A 6,651-nucleotide genomic window follows, 5' to 3' on the forward strand; every position below is an offset into this window, starting at 1 on the left:
TTAATAAGCAGGAAGTCATTATTGCTTAGCTTTACTTTTCTAAAATGTTATAGTAACATAGTGTGTTCCTTTGCCATATGGCTACATACTTATTTTGAAATTCATCTACTTATTGTGAAATTTATCTACATGGTTGCATGTATCAACAATTCTTCTTTCTTACTTCAAGTGCCACAATTTGTTTATGCTTTTATCTCTTGAATGACATTTGAGTTGTTTCCAGTTTTGTTGTTGTTGCAAATAAAGCTGCTAAGAACATCTGTGCACAAGTCTCTATATGGATATGTACTTTCGTTTTTCCTGGGTAAATACCAAGAATTGAAATGGCTGGGTGATCTGTTAGTTGTATGTTTAACTTTTTTTAAAAGTTCCCAAATTTCTTTTCAAAGTTGTTAAACCATTGATTTGCTCAGCCACGCAAAAGTCGTATGATCAGTCTGCTTCGACGCCAGGATCCAGTAAGAGAGGATGCTGTTGGGTACCGAAGGCGGAGAGGGACTCGTGGTGAAGGTCCGCGGCTTGCCCTGTCTTGCTCGGCAAACGAAGTGCAGTGTTTTTTCTGACTGCAAAATTCAAAATGGGGCTCCAGGTTTATGTTTCATCTACACCAGGGAAGGCAGACCGAGTGGCGAGGCTTTTGTTGAACTTGAATCAGAAGATGAAGTCAAATTGGCCCTGAAAAAAGACAGAGAAACCATGGGACACATGGTTGAAGTATTCAAGTCAAACAACTTTGAAATGAACTGGGTGTGAAGCAGACTGGTCCAGATAGTCCTGACACGGCCAAGGGTGGCTTTGTACGGCTTAGAGGACTCCCCTTTGGATGTAGCAAGGAAGGAATTGTTCAGTTCTTCTCAGGTTGGAAATCGTGCCAAATGGATAACATTGCCAGTGGACTTCCAGGAGAAGCCTATGGGGGAGGCCTTCGTGCAGTTTGCTTCACAGGAAATAGCTGAAAAGGCTCTAAAGACACACAAGGAAAGAATAGGGCACAGTTATATAGAAATTTTTAAGAGCAGTTGAACAGAAGTCAGAACTCACTGTGACCCACCATGAAAGCTTATGGCCATGCAGCGGCCAGGTCCCCGTGACAGACCTGGGGCCGGCAGAGGGCATAACAGCATTGGCAGGGGAGCTGGGTTTGAAAGGATGAGGCGAGGTGCCTATGGTGGAGGTTATGGAGGCTAGGATCATTATAATGGCTATAATGATGGCTATGGTTTGGGGTCAGATAGATGTGGAAGAGACCTCAATTACTGTTTTTCAGGAGTGTCTGACCACAGATATGGGGATGGTGGCTCTACTTTCCAGAGCACGACTGGACACTGTGCACACATGCGAGGATTACCTCACAGAGCTATGGAGAATGACATTTATAATTTTTTCCCCGCTCAACCCCGTGAGAGTACATATTGCAATTAGTCCTGATGGCAGAGTAACTGGTGAAGCAGATGTCGAGTTTGCAACTCATGAAGATGCTGTGGCAGCTATGTCGAAAGACAAAGCAAATATGCAACACAGATATGTAGAACTCTTGAATTCTACAGCAGGAGCAAGCGGTGGTGCTTACGGTAGCCAAATGCTAGGAGGCGTGGGTTTGTCAAACCAGTCCAGTACGGTGGCCCAACCAGCCAGCAGCTCAGTGGGGGTTATGGAGGTGGCTATGGCGGCCAGAGCAGCATGGTGGATATGGCAGCCAAGGAGCAGTGAACAGCAGCTACTACAGCAGTGGGAGCCGTGCATCTGTGGGAGTGAACGGAATGGGAGGGCTGTCTAGCATGTCTACTATGAGTGGTGGGTGGGGAATGTAATTGATCCTTATCACTGGCTCTTGGTCAACATTATTTTAAAGAAGAAAAACAAACAAAACTTAACAGTTTTGCAATACCAGCTTGTGATTTATGCTTACTCTAAGTGGAAATCAGGATTGAATTAAAGACTTAAAGATTCATTATTTTTTAACACAAAGATTCATCTAGGACAGTGATGGCGAACCTATGACACTCGGCGTGTCAGCATTTTGAAAAACCCTAACTTAACTCTGGTGCTGTGTCACATCTACATCACATCGAATACTGTTTGTGGAAGCATGTTGAAAACATGCTTTTTTGTAAAACTCAATATAGGAGCTGTGTCTACAATTAAAAGTGGCATGTTAATTCTAGTTTCATTTAATAAGTTCCAAAGCATGTAAGTTTAAGCTTTTTTTTAAGTTAATGAGGAAATTTTGAGACGCAATGCCAATACTTTAGGATTTTGGTCTTGGTGTTTGTATGAAACTCCGAGGCCTTGATTTAAATCTTTCATTGTATTGTGATTTCCTTTTAGGTGTATTGCGCTAAGTGAAACTTGTCAAAAAATTTCCTTTTAAAAACTGCAAAAAAAAAAGTTAAACCATTTAAAATCTACGAGGAATGTATCCAAATTCTTTTATTCCATATCCAAGCCAACACTTGGTATGGTCAGACTTTTCAGTTTAGACATTTAAACAAGTGTATAGGGTTATCTTAATGCAGCGGTTCTCAACCTGTGGGTCACGACCCCTTTGGGGGTCGAACGACCCTTTCACAGGGGTCGCCTAAGACCATCGGAAAACACATATATAATTACATATTGTTTTTGTGATTAGTCACTATGCTTTAATTATGTTCAATTTGTAACAATGAAATTGGGGGTCACTACAACATGAGAAACTCTATTAAAGGGTCGCGGCATTAGGAAGGTTGAGAACCACTGTCTTAATGTAATTTTAGTTTGCATTTCATCTTCACTAACTTTTCATGTACTTACTTGTATCTGCATAGCATGCTTAGTGAAGTTCCTACTCAAATCTATACCGCATTTGTAAGCAGCTTGTTTTCTTATTACTGGTTTGTGAGAAATCTTTATATATTTAAGAAACAAGTCCTTTATCAGACATTGAATTTGCAAATATTTTCTCCCAACCAGTATTTTGTCTCTAATTAGTGTCTTTATAAGAACAAAATTTATTAATTTTGATAAAATCCAATTTATTAATCCTTTGTCATGTGGTCATGCTTTTGGTGCTCTCTATAAAAAATATATATATTTGTCTGACCCAAATCACAACATTTTCTCCTACATTTTGTTCTAGAAGTTATATAATATTATGTTTTACATTTAGGTCCATGATTCACTTTGAGTTACTTTTTTCTATATGATTATTGTTGTGGATTAAGGTGTTGCTTTAGTAACATTTGTCAAGTAAACAATCTGGTCATTTATTTGGGTCTTCTGTAATTTTTCCTTACCAATGTTTTGTAGTTTTCAGTTCTTAAACATTTTTGTTATACATGCCTCTAAGTACTTTATTTATTTGATGCTGTTTTAAATAATACTGTTATTAAACTTACATGCTGTGATTCTCCATTGCTAGAATATGGACATAATATTGATTTTTATACTGAACTTGTGTTCCACAACTTTGTCAAACTCACTTATTGCTTCCATTAGATATTTTATAGACTTTTCCACACAGATAATTATGTCATCTACAAATAAGGACAGTGTTACTTTTTTCCCATCCTGGATGTCTTTTTATGTCTTTTTACTAATTTATTTTGCACTAGCTAGAACTCTCAGTACAACATCAAATAAAATTAGTGAGAGCAGAGATCCACTTCTTGGTTTGTCATTAGGGAGAAAAAGCATTAAGTATAATTTTTTGCAGAATGCACGGCCAGGTTGAAAAAGTTTTATTCTTAGCTTTCTGAAAGTTTTTATTGGTAGCTGATGAATATTTTTAATGTTGTTGTTCTGTAATTATTGAGAAAGAAGCTGTCAAATCAGTGCTAAACCTATCAGTTTCATCAACAAAACATTTGAGTATAAATACCAATTTCCAATTTAATAACTCCTGAATGGCTGACAGAGGACATCCAATAGCTAATATGGCTGTAGCAGTCTGGGTCCAATTAAGAGGTAGGCTGACTTGAATGGAGACATGGTGAAAGAAATATCCTGTTTTTCACAGAGCGTATACTGAAGTATGTGTTGAGAGCTGAGAGGCAATAAATTGATAACTGATCTGCCCCCCTCTTGGCTATTCAGTTTATATATTCACTCTTCTATTTACATTTTCACTCCCTTGCAACAGCACAACCTAACCAGGTACATATAGCCTTCTCTCAGGAGAAGTTCTCACTCTTCCCTGAAATGTAATGACACGCAGTCCCAACAGATTTTATTTCCGTTGCAGACAATATTAATTGCTCCCCAAATTTAGTCATGGTCCCATTGAGTATTGTACTACCTAAAGACTAAACTTCCAAAACCTCTGCAGAAAATACATTTTTATTAAGAAATAGGAAGGAAAAAGAATAGAATGATTAATATATACAAATATGAAGATGCATATAAAAAGCATAGGAAAAATATGCAAGGTAGCCATAGTCCCTATTACTCTTATTTGTCCCAAATCATAGTTGACCTTTATGGCTTTCTTCTTTAGCTACCCATCCAACATTTCCCTTGCCTTCCGCCAGAATCTCCGTTCCTCTGTTTTCTTTAGCTGGAGGAGTGAGAGTGACCTATATACTGATTTCCAAATGGTTTAGAGTTCTGAGTCACCTGCCTTTTCTGGTCACTGTGGTTTCCCGTTAACATTTACTGTGAGGCATGGCAGTCCGAGAGGCACCCAGAGAAGCCCCTTGGTTCAGATACAGTCCTCTGTACCTACCTGCATGTGCGGTAGCAGCCTTGCGTTCTTCTTGATAATTAGTATCAATCCTTTCAGCCAGCACATTATCTCCTTTTTACCCTTTTGATTCAATGTCAAAAAGAACCCAAAATGGCCAGATGAAAGCTTCAACTTCTGATTCAATGAAGTCATTATTCTGCAAGGTGGAAGCATTCTCCTCTCAGAGCCTAAGATCTTCAAGCCAGCAGGGACCACTGCTGCCAGAGTAAAAAGCACTTCAAGTCACCAGGAATAAGCCTCAGTGCAGAACCAGTGTCTAGTAATCGCCGACAGGTCTAAGTATTTCTTTCCCCCGACACAAATTCACTTAGTAAATGGATGGCTGACGATCTCCTTCAGGGAGGCTTGAAGGAGGATTTGCAGTGTGTTCTTGCATCAGTAGTTCAATGTCCTCCTTCCAGGGGACCAGAATTCCTACAGTCAGGACCCCTGGGTCTGTGAATGGATTTGCATCTGGAAACTTGGTGAGAGATATAATTCTCCCCTTTGGCAACCCAAAGAAAAGTTTCTTTTTACTAGTTTTAGAGTTTGTCATAATATGTACATTAAGCAATATGCCAATGGACTGTTCATTTATGTCATTCCTGGAGACATTGTGATAAATTAGCCATCACTAAAGATCTCTGCCGGTCAATGCATCCTAATTACTGGCAGACCCCTGTTTCCCTCTATGGTTAATGTGACCACCTTCCCTTTGAGAATTAAGTGTTTCTGCTTGGCCTCTGCTATCCTGGGATTCTATCATTCTTTTTTGAAGTTGAGGAGCCAATTTGAATGTTGGCATCCCCTATAGACGCAGCTGATCCACCACAGAAAGCATCCACAGCACTTTTCAGAGATGTTCCTGCCACGAGTGTATTTACCAATGCCGGAGTAAGGGGAGTATTTCTAGGTCTTTTCATGGAACAAAGTTATGGGATGGGTGCACTGGTCACACATTTAGTCCAATATTTCCATCTCCCTGAGACTTTGAATTCTCTCCTCATTTCACGTCAGGAAAGCTCTGGCACCTCAGTCTCATTAATGGATTTTACAATTGAGTTTATATGCACTCAAATAACCAACTAAGTGGTGCGAGCCACACCCAACTGCACAAGTTAATGCATTAAATCTGGAAGCATTAAGTGCATTCTTACCAATTAATTCAGCCCAATCTAGTGTTCTATTATGCCCTCTTTGGTTTAATATCCTGAAAATATACTTGCACATATTTCTGCTGATATAGTTTAGCAAGCTCTTGCAACCTTTCAATGTATAAGCTATTTCCATTTCCTCCTGGAGTGTGAAGAAAAGGCATACCTGTGCTACTTGAGGATGATGAGATTTAACGCAAGCTATGAGCATAGTGGCAACAGGATGGCTGTAATGTGTCTTGAGGAAAATGAACAATGTCTTTCACAGTGATGGGTTATTGCAGAGTTTCCAACACGAGGCTGTCCAATCTCCTTGGCCCTTGGAGGGAAAGCTCCTTCTACTCATAAGGGCATCTCAGCATGATGAGGGTTTTCAGAATAGTTAGTTTCATCTGGGTCCAATGAGATGTCTCCTTAGTCTCAGCATGATGAGGGTTTTCAGAATAGTTTCATCTGGGTCCAATGAGATGTCTCCTTTTTGAGTTTCCGGATTCCATTAGTTCCTGATTAATGCCTTAATTTTGACATGAAAAACTAAGAGAGACTTAATTCAACTGTCATTGTACTACAGCAACCCCCGTGAATGAAAATTGTGTTTGATTTTCAGCAATATCAGCCCCATGGCAATGAGAAGTAAGAGGTTCTTTTAGGGCTGACATGAAAGCTGTCTGATTATCACAGTTAAAATTCAGGTGCTATTACAACACTTCAGGTATAACATAAGAATCCCCCAACTGTATACTTTGATCTCTCTTCTCCTGGCCTTTGTGATATTTTTACCATGTATTTTATTTCTAC

General features: G+C 39.4%; 1 pseudogene; it reads left to right on the forward strand.

Annotated features, from left to right (window-relative positions):
- The first annotated feature begins 420 nt into the window (after window positions 1-420).
- LOC102759238 lies at window positions 421-1,851 on the forward strand (annotated as a pseudogene).
- The last annotated feature ends 4,800 nt before the right edge of the window (window positions 1,852-6,651 follow it).

Source organism: Myotis davidii, unplaced genomic scaffold (genome assembly GCF_000327345.1).
Source record: "Myotis davidii unplaced genomic scaffold, ASM32734v1 scaffold252, whole genome shotgun sequence".
Classification (NCBI taxonomy): Eukaryota; Metazoa; Chordata; class Mammalia; order Chiroptera; family Vespertilionidae; genus Myotis; species Myotis davidii.